This window comes from Neophocaena asiaeorientalis, unplaced genomic scaffold, assembly GCF_003031525.2.
Source record: "Neophocaena asiaeorientalis asiaeorientalis breed wild unplaced genomic scaffold, Neophocaena_asiaeorientalis_V1.1 scaffold131, whole genome shotgun sequence".
Classification (NCBI taxonomy): Eukaryota; Metazoa; Chordata; class Mammalia; order Artiodactyla; family Phocoenidae; genus Neophocaena; species Neophocaena asiaeorientalis.
In genome coordinates, this window is record NW_020173201.1 from 802,682 (window position 1) to 820,228 (window position 17,547).

The 17,547-nt window shown below is 36.8% G+C and overlaps 1 protein-coding gene and 1 long non-coding RNA gene across 7 annotated transcripts in view; one reads left to right on the plus strand and one right to left on the minus strand.

The window, feature by feature from the left end:
* RNLS (renalase, FAD dependent amine oxidase) overlaps positions 1 to 17,547 on the plus strand; it is a 266,454-nt gene that overhangs the window by 11,340 nt on the left and 237,567 nt on the right. The window lies entirely within an intron of this gene.
* LOC112399585 (uncharacterized) overlaps positions 1 to 17,547 on the minus strand; it is a 443,663-nt gene that overhangs the window by 10,889 nt on the left and 415,227 nt on the right. For 3 of the 6 annotated variants that reach the window (XR_003003260.1, XR_003003255.1, XR_003003256.1), the window contains one exon: positions 13,552 to 16,996. The exons of 1 other annotated variant lie outside the window; for it this stretch is intronic. This is a non-coding gene — a long non-coding RNA (uncharacterized LOC112399585). Of the gene's footprint in view, positions 1 to 13,551; positions 17,023 to 17,547 lie in introns of those variants that run through there. 2 more of the 6 variants (XR_003003258.1, XR_003003257.1) reach the window with 1 other exon arrangement.

Genomic DNA, 17,547 nt, shown 5'->3' on the forward strand with positions numbered 1-17,547 from the left:
GTCTGGTGATGGTGGCAAGGCTTTGGGGATGTGCCATGCCTGTAGCTTTTGACTTGGTGGCATGACTGAAGGTGATATTGGATTTGATTGAGAAATAGCCTTTTATGCCACTGTTAGAAAGAAAACTGGTAATGAATATCATTTATAGATCCTAGATTTAGAACTGTAATAGAGATTGTTCTCTGAGGAAGAATGTAGCTGCATATTACATCTTGAAAGCAGTTTGACTATCAGTTCTACCATGCAGTAGCAATATATAGCTTCTTTTGTTGTACAGTCTGAGACATATAGAAAGGATTGGAATGTTTATTAGATAGCTATAGGCAAAGTAAAAAACGAATTTCAAAGATCTCTTTCATGAGTCTACCTGTAGTGTGTTGCCAAAGTCACTTTAAAGTAGGATAATTTATTGCCTCGGATTCTGTAATAATTGGATTGATTTTGAGAGTGTTAAATAACATACTGTAACTTAACTAAAACACAGTTATTGGTTAGTATATTTAGTGGTACTGTAAATTACATATTCCAATTTTTTAAAGCTACATAGTTTTGTATGTGGAGACCCTTCAATGTTGCATTTATTTCTCAATATTTGTATTAAATGACATATAAAATATAATACCGTGGCATAGACTGAGTCCTAAGATGTTTAAGGGCCTGCTAATTAATAATTTTATTTAGATCATCTTTAACCTTATTTTTTGAGTAGCTGAACTGTGTTGGTCTGAGAGAGATAACTTAAATTCTTTTACTATTATTGTATTTCTGTCTTTCCTGGGGTTTTGGGAAACAAATTTCTTTGCTTTATGATTTTTTTGATACCACATTATTTGATTCATAGTATTTCTTCATTAAAATTTACCCTTTAACTTAAGTTCTTTCTTTAGTGTCATTTTCATTCTGTTTTGCTTTCGTATCATTCTTGACTGATAAATGAGATGCTCATTGTTTTATTTTCATTTGTCTGGTGCATCCTTTTTACTTTTAGCCTTTCAGAGATATTTTATTTTAGAAATACCTCTTTTGTATTTGGTTATCTTTGAGTTGAGTCATTTCATAATGATATATCTTTATGAAAAATATCTTTATTTTCTATTTCTAGCCTTCCTCTATGTCACTCATGTAGTTTTCAAATGTGTTCCTTTTGCTCCCTTCCTTGAGATATTGTTTCAAAGAGGTCATATATTCCTTCACTGTTTTCAGGTCATTGCCTAAGTGTTTGTTGAACTAGTCTGCTTCCTGGAAAAATTTTTCTGATATGTATTTTTCATCAGCTCATTTGTTAGGTTCTGTACGTTCTGTTGTCTTCCTCATTTTCTCTGCATAGGTCCCTGTCTAATCATTACTCATCTTTAAATGGGGCCATTTCTGTCAATTTGTGAAGGAAAGTGTTGTCACAGAAGGCCAGACATTTTAGTTAAAGTATATTGAATAAAATTTGTAAATATTTAGCTGTGAACTATTAAATGCTAGTGATCATTAATATATTTATTAACATGGGAAGATTTAAAAATATTTTTAATTTAAAAAAGATAAAAGGATGTATTGCTATTTCTTTTCTATCTATCCAAAATAGTTTAATAACATTGTTATTGCTTGAAGATGATTTTCATCTTCTTTGATACAATTTTTTGAACTGTCGTAACTTTAAAAATAAGGATAGTTTACTCTTATTATAAAAAATGATAATGGTGACACAATTTTAAAAAGTGTATCATGCTGAAGAGGAAATAGATCTTTTTTCCTTTTCTTTTTTAGTGGTGGGATATGTAGGCTCTTTATGATGAAAAAGTTTAAGAATGATTGACTTAGTACTTTTGATTAAGCGTAAGGATCTTTGGGGGGTTTTACTGGCTCAGTTCAGAATTGGACCTCATGCAAGCAATTCTTTGTTTGCTTCGTTGTTATGAAATAACCCATTTTAGCAGTAAAGGTTTAAAACAGAATGTCCTAACATGACCCTTGAATACCTGTGGGTCTAAAACAAAGGGATTAAAAACATATGATTTCTATTTATCTTATAAATCTCAATAAGGACCTCAGTATGAGGAATTAGTGTCACCTCTCTGTTTCTCGAGAACCTTAAATACACTCTTGCTTGTTTATTAGACATCTTCAGTTTCTGTGAAAGACCTCCATTTACAAAGCTATCTATTGCCATCTAGTGGACGCAGTATATATTGCCGTTCCCTCCAAATTTTTTTAACTAGAGAACTATGAAGATGACCGAAATATAGGCTATAAAACTATAATATAATTCAAAAAACTCCATTCACACAAAGAAATAAATTTAGGTCCATGATAATTAACTTACCCAAAAGTTCATAGCTAATTAGTGACAGAACTAGGGCTGTGCTACAGGTCTCACATTCATACAAACTATAAGCAGCCCTGTGTCTTTGGCTTTCTTTGTGCTTGTCTTTTCATTCTCTCTGTCTCTCTTTTTAAATCATGTCTACCCCCTAGAATCAATATAGTACCATCTCTTACATGAAAGACGTCCCTTTTGATTACAGTGTGGTCTGGATTTTCCCTTATCCATCCTCCCTTTCCCTATTTTCCTTTTTACGAAAGAAACAGAGCTAGGGTTGTTTTGGCAATTACTTATTACACTTACTACGTTCTCCCAGTTAGGAGAACAGGGAAGCTTTATGAACTATATAGTGAACCCCTTATGATTCATGATTTGCCATCTGGTTCTGTAACAGTGCTACTCTCTATATATGAATATTATAAAAACTAGCTCACTTAATCCTCACAACAATCCTAATTACTATTATTTCCATTCTTGGTGGTGATGCTGAGATGTGAGCCTTAGTAGTGTGACTCCAGAGCCCACACATGTAACCACCGTTATACATGGTGTCAGACTACCCTATTACTGATTGTTTCATGTATTTGTGAGTTCCCACCGTGTCCCGCTCATTTTTGATCACCATGTTTTCCAAACTTGCCTAATGAAGATTGAGAGTTGAAAACACTTAAGGGGCACCTTTGAGAAGGTTTTGATTGCTAGGGTTTGGGTCAGGCCCAGGAATCCATACCTTTAACAAGCACCTTATGGGAATTTTTTCCTCCCAGTTAGGCCTATTTGGGACATTCTGCCTTATCATTATACTCATCAGATTTTATTATGATTCTTATATTCCAGTAAGTTTCTTTCCCACTAAACCATAAAATCCAGGAGGAAAGAGCTCCTATAGACCACCGCATCCCCACCCAGCATCAAGTACCAAGGTGCATGCAGACCCACACACCACTATTTTTGTTCAGTCAATATCTGCCAAATGACTGAGCATCTGTCTTGTTTCCCAACTTGATTATAAGCTCCTAGAATTCAGCTAATCTTAGAGTCTACTGGTCTTGGCTTGGTCCCTGAGTCACGGTACTAGGATGAAAGCGTGAACCTTGGATGGATCATAGAATTTTAGGACTAGGAGGAAGCTTGAGGCTCATTGCTTCTTCCACTCCGATGAGGAATTTAAGACATCATCTGCCCTGTACAAGTTCATACAATTTATTAGGGGCTGGACAGGAGAAAGTATGGTCAAGAAAAAAGCAGGCGCCTTTCAAATATCATTATTGTCTTGATTTCATGTTTCCTACACACTTAAATAGAGCTCTTCATCAACTGTAATGGAACATCTGGGCCTGAAATCCACAAACCTGACTTTCCTGCCATAGTTCTTTCATACTCCTGCTAGGAAAGTGGCGGAGGCAGTGGAAAGGATGTGGGATAAACAATGTAAAATAAAACAGGTGGGATGTGGTAAGTGATTATGAGGAATGAGGAGCATGGAAAATTTCTTTTCTCTACATCAGACCGCTTCTGACATGGGGCTCCTCAGGGTTTCTTCCACATGTTCATATTAAAGGAATGCTTTTTTTTTTTTTTTTTTTTTTTTTTTTTTTTGCGGTTGGCGGGCCTCTCACTGTTGTGGCCTCTCCCGTTGAGGAGCACAGGCTCCGGACGCTGGGCTCATGGGCCCAGCCGCTCCGCGGCATGTGGTATCTTCTCGGACAGGGGCACGAACCCGTGTCCCCTGCAGCGGCAGGTGGACTCTCAACCACTGCACCACCAGGGAAGCCCAGGAATGCATATTTTTAAAGGTCTCCTAATGAATAATCTTCCTTTATAGTTTGGTATGCTATCTCACATCCTTAAAACCAGAATGCTAATTTTTTTTTCTTATAAAACGAAAGGAAAGAAGGAAGGAATGAAGGAAAGGCAGGGGAAAGGAAGGAAGGCAAAAAGAAAGAAAGAGAGACAGAGGCAGAGAGACACAGAGAGAGAAGGAGACAGACTGGGTCTGGAGCTGGACTCTCCGTGTGAGAGCCACTCCTCCTATCCCCGTGTAGGCTCACGTGCATTCCTGCTCTGACCAGATGAATCCATAGAGGTGAGAACCATGTTCATCTGAGCAGAAACATGTCAGTAACCCTCCGGGGAGAAAATGTGCTAGTCCTGCCCTACCCTTACCCTGTAAAACACTGCTAATTTTGGACCAAAGCCCTCAAGCCCCCTAACATTACTTCAGAAAGCAGACAAAAGTGTGGTCCATGCTGAGCATGTGGCCACAGATCAGGAGAGCTGCCAGAAGGAGAGTTGAGAGAGGCAAGGAGAGTCATCTAGCTGGCCTCCTTTCTAGAGGAATCCTGGTCTCCTCTGGGTTCCTTGAATGAACCACACATTCTTCATCTGTGTGTTTACTCACAAAGCTCCCGTTGCCTGGAACAATTTGACACATCCTTTGTGTTCTCTGTCCTTCAGGACCTAGCTCTGGGCCTCTGAGTTCTTCAGAGCTTCCTGGGGGCTCTGTGCTTCAGGGAAAGCATTCAGAACCTTCTCTAGCACTTGGGTTTTATACTACTTATTTAGCATTGGCTACTCTGTGGAGGGAGTGAAGAACGTAGACTGACAAAGCCAGGATTCGTAACCCAGCTCTGCCACTTACTGTCTGGGTGATTTGGGGCAAGTTGCTTAACCTCTCTGAGCTTCGATTTCCATGTTACTAAAATGAGGGTAAATAACATTATCTAACCACATAGGATTACAGTGAAGATTACATGAGGTAATCTGAGTAGAGGATTTAGAAGTATTAAAGTTAATGTTCCCAGTAACTTTTTAGTGTTTGTGACTTATTACCATTAAGGAAAAGGTCTGAGATGTCTATTTAAAGGGTTGTATGCTTGGTGTTGGGGATTAAACAAAGGTGGCTATTTTATTTTCAGGGTTTTACAAGTAGGATACATTACAGACATATTCCTTGTTGTGAAAGAACATGACAACTGCCTTGAAAACTCTACATTAATTAACTTTTAATTAACGAACTGATCACTTTTTTAAGAGGAGTAAGTCATTATTGGAGCTTTTTCACAAGTCAACAGCGACATTTTTATGAAAGCCACCTCTTTTAGAGGGAGGTACAACCTCACTCCCTCCTTCACCTCTTCACCCCACACCCCCAAACCTGTACCAGAGTTAGAGAATAGACACCTTGTCATAAGATCTACCCCCACCTGCGTGACTTCCATGCACACTGTTCATAGGATCACCCATACCTCTGAGGAAGCATCATTATGGGAATATTTCTTAAGTGTCCCCATGTTCCTGCCATTTTTCTAAATGCTAACTCAAGTAATTTAGAAGATGCCATGCCCATGGGCCAGGTGTTCTCATGAAGCTGTGTGTGGGCACAAAAATAACAGATGAGCTTCACGTCTGACCAGTGTAAAAGTTCTGTGTTAGGGGAAACTGATGTGAAAGCATTTTTATAAGATGATGTGGTCTGAGCTCTTGGTTATGAATAAGCAAATGGTAGTGGGGGAGATGTCTCTGTAGATGATTCATTATTATCAGTCAAATGTGTGCCCACAGAAAGGCAGCCAGAAAAATCCTAGTAAGGATTTTGGATATCAGTAATAAGGATATTGGAAACACAGTGAGAAACATTACTTTGCCCTTGTGCAAGACAATGGTGTATTTGTATCCAGAATATCGTATGGTCATCTTGAGTTAAAATTTACAACACTAGGGTGCAAAGGATCGTCTGTTCGTTCATTTCTCTAAATATACAAATTATCTGCTTAGAGCATCTTTTTATCCACCTGACAGGAAACCCACCCTCAGTCATCATTAGAGCTGCCTCCCTTCCCTTTGGGATCACACAGGAGCCCCAGGCTTTTGTAGTGCCAGAAAACAGGGGAGGTGTGGGGCGTAAGTCCATAAGGTTGCCATCATTATTGCTCCTCCTCTGCTGTGTGGGGCTGGGCCAGCCCTGGTCCTCTGACATGGGTTAGACACATTGCCTTGTGTGGACTCAGGGATGCCTTTCTAGGGATAACACTGTACTGACACTGAGATCTTTCCACTGCTCTCCAGGGTGAGAGACATGCTTCAAAGGCATTCTGCAGCAAGATCCCAGCTGGGCTGGGTATACAAGTGAGAGCCAGGTCTCTCTCTCTCTCCCCCAAACCCCTGTCCCTTAAACATTTCATCTCCACTCCCTACCCACTCCCACTTTCAGGAATCCACTAGCTGAATCCAACTTAAGACTCTGAAAAAGAAAGACACTTCACTTTCGCGTGTCTGTATGTGAGGCGGGAGGCATCCCAACCTTTAGAAACACAACAGTGAGCATCTCTTTCATAGATTGGAGGGTGGAGAAAGGAGAGTTGATTTTCCCTAAATGACTTATTTTGGTGAGTTCTTTAATTTCTGGTTGCTATATTATAGCAAAGATGTAATAAACCTATAGGTCTCAAGAATGCAAACTATAATAACTAAAGGATGCATACATGAATATAGTCTAAAAGAAATGAAAAATCCTTTATCTAGAAATATAAAACTCCACAGCTGTACAATGGAGATTTACAATGGCAATAGAGATATATGTATACATATATATTTAATTATAAATTAGGAGAATCTGAAATTGTTATTAAAATTCTAGAATACAACCACCAAAAGAAGAACAGAAACCTTCAAGGCTTAAGGTACACAGTTTTAGACTAAGGAAATGCCACTTTACTTCAAAGTACAGAAGTTTTCAATCCAATAAAATATTATTTATTTGACTGCATCTAAAAAATGCTTACTTGGCTTACATTTTAAAAATTGAAACACTTGTTCGCCTGAAGTGTAGTCATTTAAAAGTTTTAGTAAATTCACAGATGGTAGGTTTTTAATGAACTATTAAAAATCTTAGGGGTACATTTTTAACTTTCTAAAGATGTCCTAGGAAATAACCACTTTCTCAGTAGTCACCTATGTACTCTCCCCCTCTTTTCTCACATCGGTGCTCTAGCAAGCAAAACAGAGCTCCTCAGGCTGTCACCTCACTCTGTTTTCCTTTCTAACCTCTGGCTACATACTCTGGTTTCAGATATTCTACCACCAATTTGCACCTTAATGCTGTACTTGACATACACAAAATTGTTCAGTATCTTTCTTCTTTTAATGTTATGTGATTTTTGAATTTGAATTTTATTTTATAATTAATACACTTTATTGATGAAAAACTTGAAAGTAAAAAGAAAATAAAATGCATTCATAATTCCAGCCCCATGGATCTTAACCCAGTTAATACATATTTCTAGGTATTTTTAAGGTAGAAATAAAATGTTTTTTTTACTTTATAATATCTTAGGAAAATTTTTTCAATGCCAGTGAATGTTCACATTTGTCATAATTTTTACTATATAGTGTTCTATTCTTTGTATTTACCTTTATGTATTAAACCAGTTGGATGAACATTTAGGAGGTTTCCAAGTTTGCAAAGTGTAGCTTTGATAGTGCAAATCTGAAACAAAAATTTTCTGCACTAAACTCCATACTGGATGCAAACAGTTATTTTCATATAGAGTAGAATAAGGTCCTCTTGATGACTTTTGTTCTAAGTTTTCTTTGTTAATCTGATGTTTTATTTCTCTCTGTGTGCCTTAGAATAAGGTTTCATTAAAAAATCCTGTTGGACTACTGATTTGAATTGCATTGAATTTGAGTGTTAATTTAGGAAGAATTTATGTCTTTACAGTACTGCATCTTCTCATCCAAGAAAATCAAAGTTCTCTATTTAGGTATTTTTACGTCCTTCAGAAAAATTTTGTAGCTTTTATCTTAAGAACTTACACATTTCTTATTAGGCGTATTGGGGAATCTTTTATATTTGTAGAGATTGTGAGTAATATCACTTTTGTTGTTTTATGTTTATTTAGGTATTTACAGAGAACACCACCTAGCTGAATTTTTAAATCTAACATGAAAAGTCTGTTTCTTTTGATAGGAGAATTCAACACTTTTACATTTATTGGAATAATAACTATATTGTATTTATCCTTTACATCTATGTCTACTTACTTATTTTACTTTTTTTTTCACTTTTTTCCACTTTCTTACTTGCCAGCTTTATCAAGTATTTCTTATTCCTTTCCTCACATTATTTATAGGATCTACAGTGCTTTGTCATTCCATTAATGGTCATCTTCTTATCCCTTACAAACACACTTAAATTTAAACATATCCCATCTCCCTCCTATTTCTCTCTACCTCATTCTACAAATATTTTTTTAAAGTCTACTGTATTACATTTTGTTGGGTAAGTTAAAAAAATTAAGTAGTCCTATTTTTTCCTCTCCCCAAGTATATTTTTTTATTACTTTAAATGACAAAGCTGATTAGTAATCTTATAAAAAATGAAGGAATCCAAAGTTGAATTAGTAATTCATTCCCTGTGCTGTCTTCCTTTCCCATTCCCTGGAGGTAACTGATGTTAACAGTTTAGTGAGTGCCCTTCCACCTTGCTTCAGGCATATGGGCACCTTCTAAATGTATTGTTTTGAAATTGGCATTTTAAATTAATTCCTTTGGCTAAGTACTTCTAATTTATTTCTGTTTAACAGCTGCATGATTTTCTCTAGTTTGGGAGTACCAGAATTTAGTTTTTCATCTCATTGTTTATTGATAGCATTCATGTGGTTTCTCTTTTTTTCCTATTTATTCCTGTTTATTGCTAAATTGGGTGATAAAATACCAACATTGGAATTTGGGGGTCAAAAGCTCTGTATGTTTTAATACATACTGCCGTATTACTTTCCAAAAATTTTGTGATGATTCTCATTCTTAATGTTTGAGAATGCCTGTTTTTCTATATACTCATTTGCACTGGACGTTTTTAATGTTTTATTAATCTTTTTAAGATTTCTGCCAAATTGATAAATGAAAACAGGTACATCATTCTTGCTTTAATTTGCATTTACCTTGACTGAAAGTGAGATTGAGCCTCATTCCATAAGTTTATTGGACATTTAGATTTCCTCTTTTGTAAATGTCCTGGTCATCTCCTACACTTTCTTTGCTAGTGGGCTATTTGTCTTTTAGGAGCATTTTATATATGAGATATTAAAGTTTTTCATATGGTATTACAGATATCTACCAGACTACCATTTATTTGTATTTTGCTCTTGTTTATGTCATTTGCCATAATAATTTGTTAAGATTTTTATTTAGTCAAGTCTATCTTTTCTTTTATAGATTTCCTGGATTTCCTGACTTGCTAAGAACTGTTTCTCTCACTCTAAAGTCATATAAATATTATAAATTATATTTTAATAATTTTAATTCTTATGCTTTACATTTAAATCTTTATCTATTGACATAATATGTGTTTTATAAGGTATGAGATATGGATCTAGCTTTGTGGGCATTTTCCCCCATAGTGGTACCAATTTTACCAGCACCATTTATTTAATAAGTTTCTTTTTCCCACTAAATTGAAATTCCACATTTGCTATATGATAAGTTCCTTACATACTTGCATCTGTTTCTGGATATCTATTCTGTTCCATTTATTTACTCCTTTGCCAAACTATCACTATTTTCTTTATAATCACTTTGTGGTTGTAACTCATTTTTAAGGAGTCTGAACTATATGGGTGTAAACATGAGGAAGTTTTATTTTTTCCTGGAACTGCCCTCACACTTCCCGATTTGAACTCCCTGTCTTTCTAGAGAGTGAGTGCCTTAATGACATCTTGATCATTTGCTCCAACTTTCTAGTCACTTTTGGCTGTTGGAATAGTCTCATTTTGGTTTTTAAGACACAGCTGTGTTTATTTCTGAACTTCAGTGCCAGGTAGACCTGTATGTGGTACTAGGGGCTTGTGGCAGAGTGAATTGTGGGGTCTGTTTTATACACACACCCCTTCAGTCTCTCTTTGAATATCTACCTACCCCCACCTTCAGACTATATTCTCCAGGAGACATTGATTGCTCCTATGACTGGCAGCTTGTTGGTGGTAAGAAGGTAGCCTTGGCTTCCCTGCGCTTCATTCCTGTTGTCTGATGCTTAGTGTTGGTTCCATGTAGACAGTGTGTGGTGTGTTTTCTTGGCCCAGTGGGCAGATTTCAGCTTCACACTGAACCTTTCTGGGGCTGTTAACAAACCCCTCCTATAGCCTAGAGGCAGTGAAGTCAGCACACCAGCAGAGCTTTGCCCCAGCCCCTGCAGGTTCTGCAGTTTGGCAAGTACGTAGTCAGAAAACATGGTCCTTGTCAAACCTTCCTGGAGCTCCCTCCCCAGGGTTTGTTTCTGAATTATCCTCTGGGGACCTCCTAGGAAGGGGAATCACCTCCTCCCACCTCACAGGATTTGGGGAAAAAACTTATCTCCAGGAGTATGACATTCCTGAGAGAGCTTTCATATCCCCTTGAGTCTTCTTCCTATATTGACTGGGTAGTGGGGCTCAGAGCAGTAAGGCCAGTTCTTACTGGTAATTTCTCAGAACTCTGAGAGCAGATGGCCAGGTCCTTCTCCAGTGGCTTCTTTATTGCTTTTTATCCCTAACTTTACAGAGAGCCAGGATAAAGGAGCAAAAATACTGTTACAGTTTTAATGTCTGGAAGGCAAGCATTTCCTTACTATGCTTTTATTAATATATCCCAATTTAATAATAACCATGCCCCCATCAAAAAAGTTTGCTTGTTGACCTCCCTCTGCCCCACTTTAGCCCTCTGCCTGGCCTTCAAATTCAATTTAAAACTGCTTCCACAATAATATCTTCCCAACCACCAAGACCAGGCTATTTCTCCCATTACATGTTAGCCTAGTTTCCTGTGCCTCATGTTTTAACACTATCACAATTGTAATTAACTAATGGCTTAATCCATTGTGCAATGTGTGTCTTTCCTGGTAGAATTTAAGAATATAAAGCATAAGAAGACAGGAGCTGGTTCTGACTTACCTACTGCTTGTGAGCGCCTCACACATGTACACCTCCAGTCTCTATTTACTCAGTGGATACTGACCAGTCTGAAATACATCATGAAGGACAGGCAGAGGGAGAGGAAGAGGAGGCTTTGGAGAGAAAACAGGTCTTAGCAAAAAGTTGGAAGTAGAAACACTTGTTTTATATATTGGAGCCTGAAAATAGATTGGCTTAGTGGGAGTAAAGGCTTTGCAGTGGGGAATTTGGGGGAGATAAAGCTGGAAATGTGGATTTGGGGCAGAATGCAGTGAACATCTGTTGAACAAACAACAGAGGTCCTAGTTCATCAAAAAATATGGCATCTACCTTTTAAAACCTGACTAGATACATTGAGATGGGAAACGACTTTACCTAATTGGATTGGGAGGAAAAAAACATTTGAGGACTTGGGGAACACTGTTCAAAAGGCTTCTAATCTTAACACATATACTCTCCTTAAACAGACACTTAACTTAGAGCTTTGGTAATCTATATGACAAAAATGCATAATCTCAGAACTTATTATGTACCATAGAATATAATGATAAAATATTACTCATAATGAATGCCTTCAACCTTCTTCCTAGAACTTCTAGAATCTCCCTTCATCCTTGATGGAATAATGAGAACCAATTCTTTTTACTAAAAGAAGTTTAAATTCTTCATTCTTCCTTGAGATTTTGATGAAAAGATTTTGATTACAAGCACAGGAAACAAAAGTCCTTTATTCATCAAATAATATGCTTAATTGCTTTTTCCAGCAGACCATCTCCATAGGAGGGGAAATAATTCAGTTTCTAAACTTCTTTAGATATTAGCTGTTCTGTTGGGCTTCCTGCAAGCTTATGAACTGAGATCTCAATTTTAGACCAAAAAAATAATTATTACTATTAAATTCCTTTTATTTATTATATCTTGATCTTCACCTTTCATATCTGCCTCATCTACTTATCCTTATTATTATTTAAAAAATATTAGACACGGAGAGTTGGTTCCACTTAATCTTATATTCTCTCTCTAAGTGCCTGAGAGGGAACCCAAGCTAATCTTTGCCTCTCTTCCACCCTCCCAAAACTTGAGAGTCAGCAGAAATGGCAGAGACTTTCATTCACCTTGGAGCTTAGAGTGATCTGGCACTGATATTATCAATACTTGTGCTTATTACACACTCCAGGTCCTGACAGGACAGAGGGAGTTTTCCTACTTAAATGTCCTTCTGAGGAACGAGTTACTTGTGTTGGGAAAAAAAAAAGAGCAAGAGAATTAACTTCGTGATGATGATGATAACCACCATCAAACAGAGTTTTTGTGAATTTCTATCATTAAGCGTTTTACCTACAGTATATCTTTTACTCTTTACAGTCACCTTATGAGCATTATTTTATCCCATTTTATACAAGGGGAAAGTGAGACTCAGGGAAATTAAGATAACTTGTCTGATGTCACATAGCTTTTGGGTGGCAGATCTGGAATCCAGATTTTCTCTAGGCTCTAGTAATTGGGGCAAGGTACCTTTTGGCCTCTTTATCTGGCACTAATGTGTATGATCTCCCCATGCTTGATATAAATGAATCTATGATGTAAATATTTGGACTTTTTTGTTCTTGTACACATGCTGTCAATAGATGTATGATGTTTGAAACTAGGCCAGAAGGTTGCTTCTCTAAAGGAAGAAAAGATTCCTTCTTAATGCTGTCTTACTGCTGTGTACTTCCTTCCAAACTTAGAACTCTATTTTTCATTCAGAGTTCTTCGATAACAGAAAGGCTTTAAAAAGAAATGTCAAAACTAGAGATGGGGTGAGATGAAAGAGCAGAGAGCTATAATTCATTGAATTGCGTCATTATCACCAACTGAGTCACCAACTGAATTGAATTAAACTTTTCCCCATCTGAGCTGGCAAAGACATTTTAAAGAGAGAATAAATTTGAGAACTAAGATTCTTAGCTTTCTGGCTGACAGAGACATTTTAAAGAGAGAAGAAATTTGAGAACTAAGATTCTTAGCTTTCTGGTAGAAAAATCTGAAGATTCAAATAAAATGTGCTAAACACAAATAAGAACGTATTACCACCATCAACTACTAATTTTAAAACAGGGAATTTTTTTTTTTTTTTTTGTGGTACATGGGCCTCTCACTGTTGTGGCCTCTCCCGTTGTGGAGCACAGGCTCCAGATGCACAGGCTCAGCGGCCATGGCTCACGGGCCCAGCCGCTCCGCGGTATGTGGGATCTTCCCGGACCGGGGCACGAACCCATGTCCCCTGCATTGGCAGGCGGACTCTCAACCACTGCGCCACCAGGGAAGCCCAGAACAGGGAATTTTAAACATTTAAGATTAAAAGAGAGCAAGAGAGTAATAGAAGAATACCAACATTCTACATTGGATAAGGTTTTTCTCAAATTTGTTTTTCTTTTCCACCAATGTATCTAATTTAAGAAGTTTCTTATTCTGTTGCATCAGATCTATGAGATATGGCTATCTGCTGATCAGACATTCTGCTCTTCTATCACTCTTCTGAAATCTAGTTTCCAGAGTCTGACATTTTTCATTCTGACCTCAATGTTTGCTTCTAGAAAAGAATGAGAGGGAGAATCTAAAAAAATACTTGAGTAGCTAGCACAGAACATTTTATGTTTACCAGTGTAGAATTCTCTGTTGGTTTGAAGAAGCTATTTAAATATCAGTCTCTCCCAAAATTTCTTCCATGAAATAGACAAAGAAAATTACTATATCCAAGGCAGAGTTTGCTTTCCATTTCTGTGAGCTCTTATAATTTTACTTGCCACAGGCATATGAGATTATAAAATTTTATTCCAAGGAGAGAAATTAAAATTCCAGTTTTATTTTTTTAAAATGGCAATTGTAATATTTTATTCAGATATTGAATTTATTTTTTCATTATATAAATATTTATCGAACATCTACTGTGTGCTAGAAACTGTTCTAGACACCCTGAATACAGCAGTGAGCCAAACAATAAAAGTTCTAAGGAACTTCTGTTCAAGTGGTAGGAGGCATAATATTCTATAATATTCTATTCCACTGGGAGGAGGAAAAATAAGTAAAATATCTATGTGAGATAATAGTAAGTACTGGGAAAGAAAATGAAGCTGCTATATGGAAATAAAAAGTGACCAGGAGTACTTTTGTGTATAGTATGAGCAGACCTGTGACAAAGTGATTTTTGAGCAGCAGAGACTTCAAGGTAGTGAAAATATGAGCCATGAGATTATCTGGAGGGATATCCTAGCAGAAGTAGCTGCAAGTAGAAAAGCCCCAAGGAATGAGGAGTTTCACAAGGGGACCATTGTTGCTGGTTTACAGTGCATAAGGAGGGGCAGTGGTAGGAGGTTAGAGCAGAGAGGAAGCAGGAGGCCCAATTATATAGGGCTTTGTGGACTGCGATAAAGACATTGGATTTTACTCCACATGAGATAGAAAGCCATTGAAGGAATGACGTGATCTAACTTAGATTTGAGGAGGTGTTTTCCTGCTGTTGTGTGGAATATAGACTGTAAGAGAGTTGAGTTGACCAGATGGACTGATACTATAAAAATACAGGGCAGAAATGAGGGTAGCTTGGGTTGTAGCAGGTGGTGTGTTGAAAAATGGTTGCAAGCCAGATGTACAATAATCAATAGTTTTTGCATCAGTCCTCTTCCTCATATAGGATCTCAAGTGTTCAGATAGTTAGGGAGAAAACTAAGTATCAGCGGTGCCAAGAAAATGTTTGAAGGAAGAAGAAGTGATAAGCTATACAAATGCTGCCTATAGTTTCCTGTAAGAGTTGGCCATTGGATTTAGCAATATGGAAAGCATAGGTGACATTGACAGTAGTAGTTTCTATGGGGTATTAGGAATGAAAAACAGATTGGAGAAGCCTCAAGAAGAAACAGGAAGAGAGGACATTGAGATAGTGGGTGAGACCAGTGTTTCTCAATCGGTTTTTTCATTATCATCTCCCTAAAGAGTTTTTTAGACACTTTTTCCTAATTGTCCTCCACCCACCCCAATGGAATTATAATATCATAGATATACTTTATATTTGCTACATAATATATATATATATATATATATGCTTTATATATAAAAAGAGTAAGAATTGTTTGTCCTTCAAGAGTCAATTTTTGCCCTTTGAGGGTGATATTACTCCTACTGAGAATGTCATGGTTTAGACAATCCTTTAGAGGAGTTTTTCTGTGAAGGGGGACAAAGAATTGGGCTGGTAGCTAGAGAAGGAGGTTGAATCATGTTTTTATATTTTTAAGATGGGATACATTATAACATGTTTGTGTGCTGTTGGAAAGAATATAATAGAAAGGGGGAAATTGATGTTGTAGACCACGATTTGACAGTTACAGGAGTCATGGTCTTGAGGAGGAGATAGAGGATGGGGGCTTAGATGGGAGCCAGACAGTTCTCCCACTATAACAGGAGGGAAGGCAGAGCACATGAGCACAGGTGGGGACGGGATGATATATTTGGAGATGAGAGCCTGTGGATGTCCTTTTCTGAACGATTTGTTTTCTCAGTGAAAAAAGAAGCAAGATCATCAGCTGAGATTGGGGAGGGGCAGGAGGTTTTGAAGGTTTAAAGGGAGAGGAGAGGTGTGACATAGTCATCTAGGGGAGTGAACTGAGCAGAATGAAGGAGGGTAGCCTGGCAGCATTAAGATCCACTTGAAGTTAGTGATTATGACTTTAAAATAAGACCAGTGAATATTTTTTCCCTCTAGCACTTGATCTCCTCTAAGCACATTAGATATTTTAAGTATTTGAATTAATGAATAAATGACTAAAGTGAGTGAATACTGAGTTTATGATGTTGCTACCTAAGATTTTTTCAATTTACTAAACTGACATGTTTTTAATTGGAATGTTTTATACTTGATTTTGTTAAAATTAAGGTCTTTAGACAAGAACATAGTATAGCACACCCTGGTTCAAGTTTTCTGATCGAAGTAGCTAAGATCAGCAAGGGTATTTAGTGCCTTTGTTTCAGCTGATGCTGTTGCTGAATATGGAAGAGGATGTAAAAATGACAACTTGTTTGAATCTCTTTCTAAATATATTATTTTTATAAAAAGGAAACAAGAAGTCAACGGTAGTTTCTTTGAGGATGTGGTAGTCATTTGCTAGAAATTTCTGAAATTCTGAACTATGCTTATTCATTCATCCATTTATTAATTTAACAAGCATTTTCTCAGAGTCTCTTCTTTCATCAGCCACAAGAAGAACAAAACTGAATATAACATGATTTCTACCTTGAAGTACATTACAGGCATTTGGATATTACACTACTTTTAGAAGAGGTGTATATAATTGACTTTAGACTACAAAAGATATACTCAAACTAATATATTTAGTGAACATGGTTCCTATGTAGTACCACATGCAATTAGAACTGATAAAGAATGTAATGAAATTTGTAAAATAAAAAATTCAAGCACATTAGTAAATTCAATATATTATCTATAAAATCTGTTTAACAGAAAACAGGGTGCTCACAGAGAGTGCTATGTCATGACTACAATTGCGTGCTTCATAGAATCTTAATTAGAAATGACTAATTCTTAAAGAATTACTAATTCTCAAGATTGTTATACTTTCCTTTTTCAAGATCAGTTGGTGCTTTTGAAGAGTTAACAGCTTCATAGATTTGGCGTATGATTCATTCTTCTGTTGGGGCCAGGCTGGTGCCCACAGGCTGCAGGATACACAGATGAACAGCATGCGGCAGTGTTTAAATGCTGTTCGGAAAGCCAATGCCACAGGCCTAAGACAACTTAGAACACTTCTCTACAATGATTGCACATGCATATTGCGATTATATTTTTCTTTTATATTGCTATGTGTCATGCTTTGTTTGCCAAACAGAATATAGAAAATGAATAGGCAGTTTTCTGGCGCAAGTCTTAGTAGATAAATTGTCAGAATGAACTCTGTTGCTTAAGAAAAGCATAAACATAATTTAGTCACTGGATGTGGCTGTATGTAGGTTGTTGCTGTGGGGAATTTTGGTTTGGCCAAAGTGTTATTTTCTTTGAAAATTTTGATAGACTGAGGTTCTCTTTGTTTTCATAATACTCCCATTCCACCCCACCCACCAAAAGAGCAAGCTATCCAATTACTGAGGTTACACTTGTATAAATGTAGTTGCCCAAATCTAACATAATCATGAATTTATCTTGTCATGACTTAAAATTATAGATATTATTTGAATAAAAGAGAATTAAGCTCTTGATTCATTTTTTTAATTTTTTTTTTTTTTTTTTTTTTTTTTTTTTTTCGCGGGCCCCTC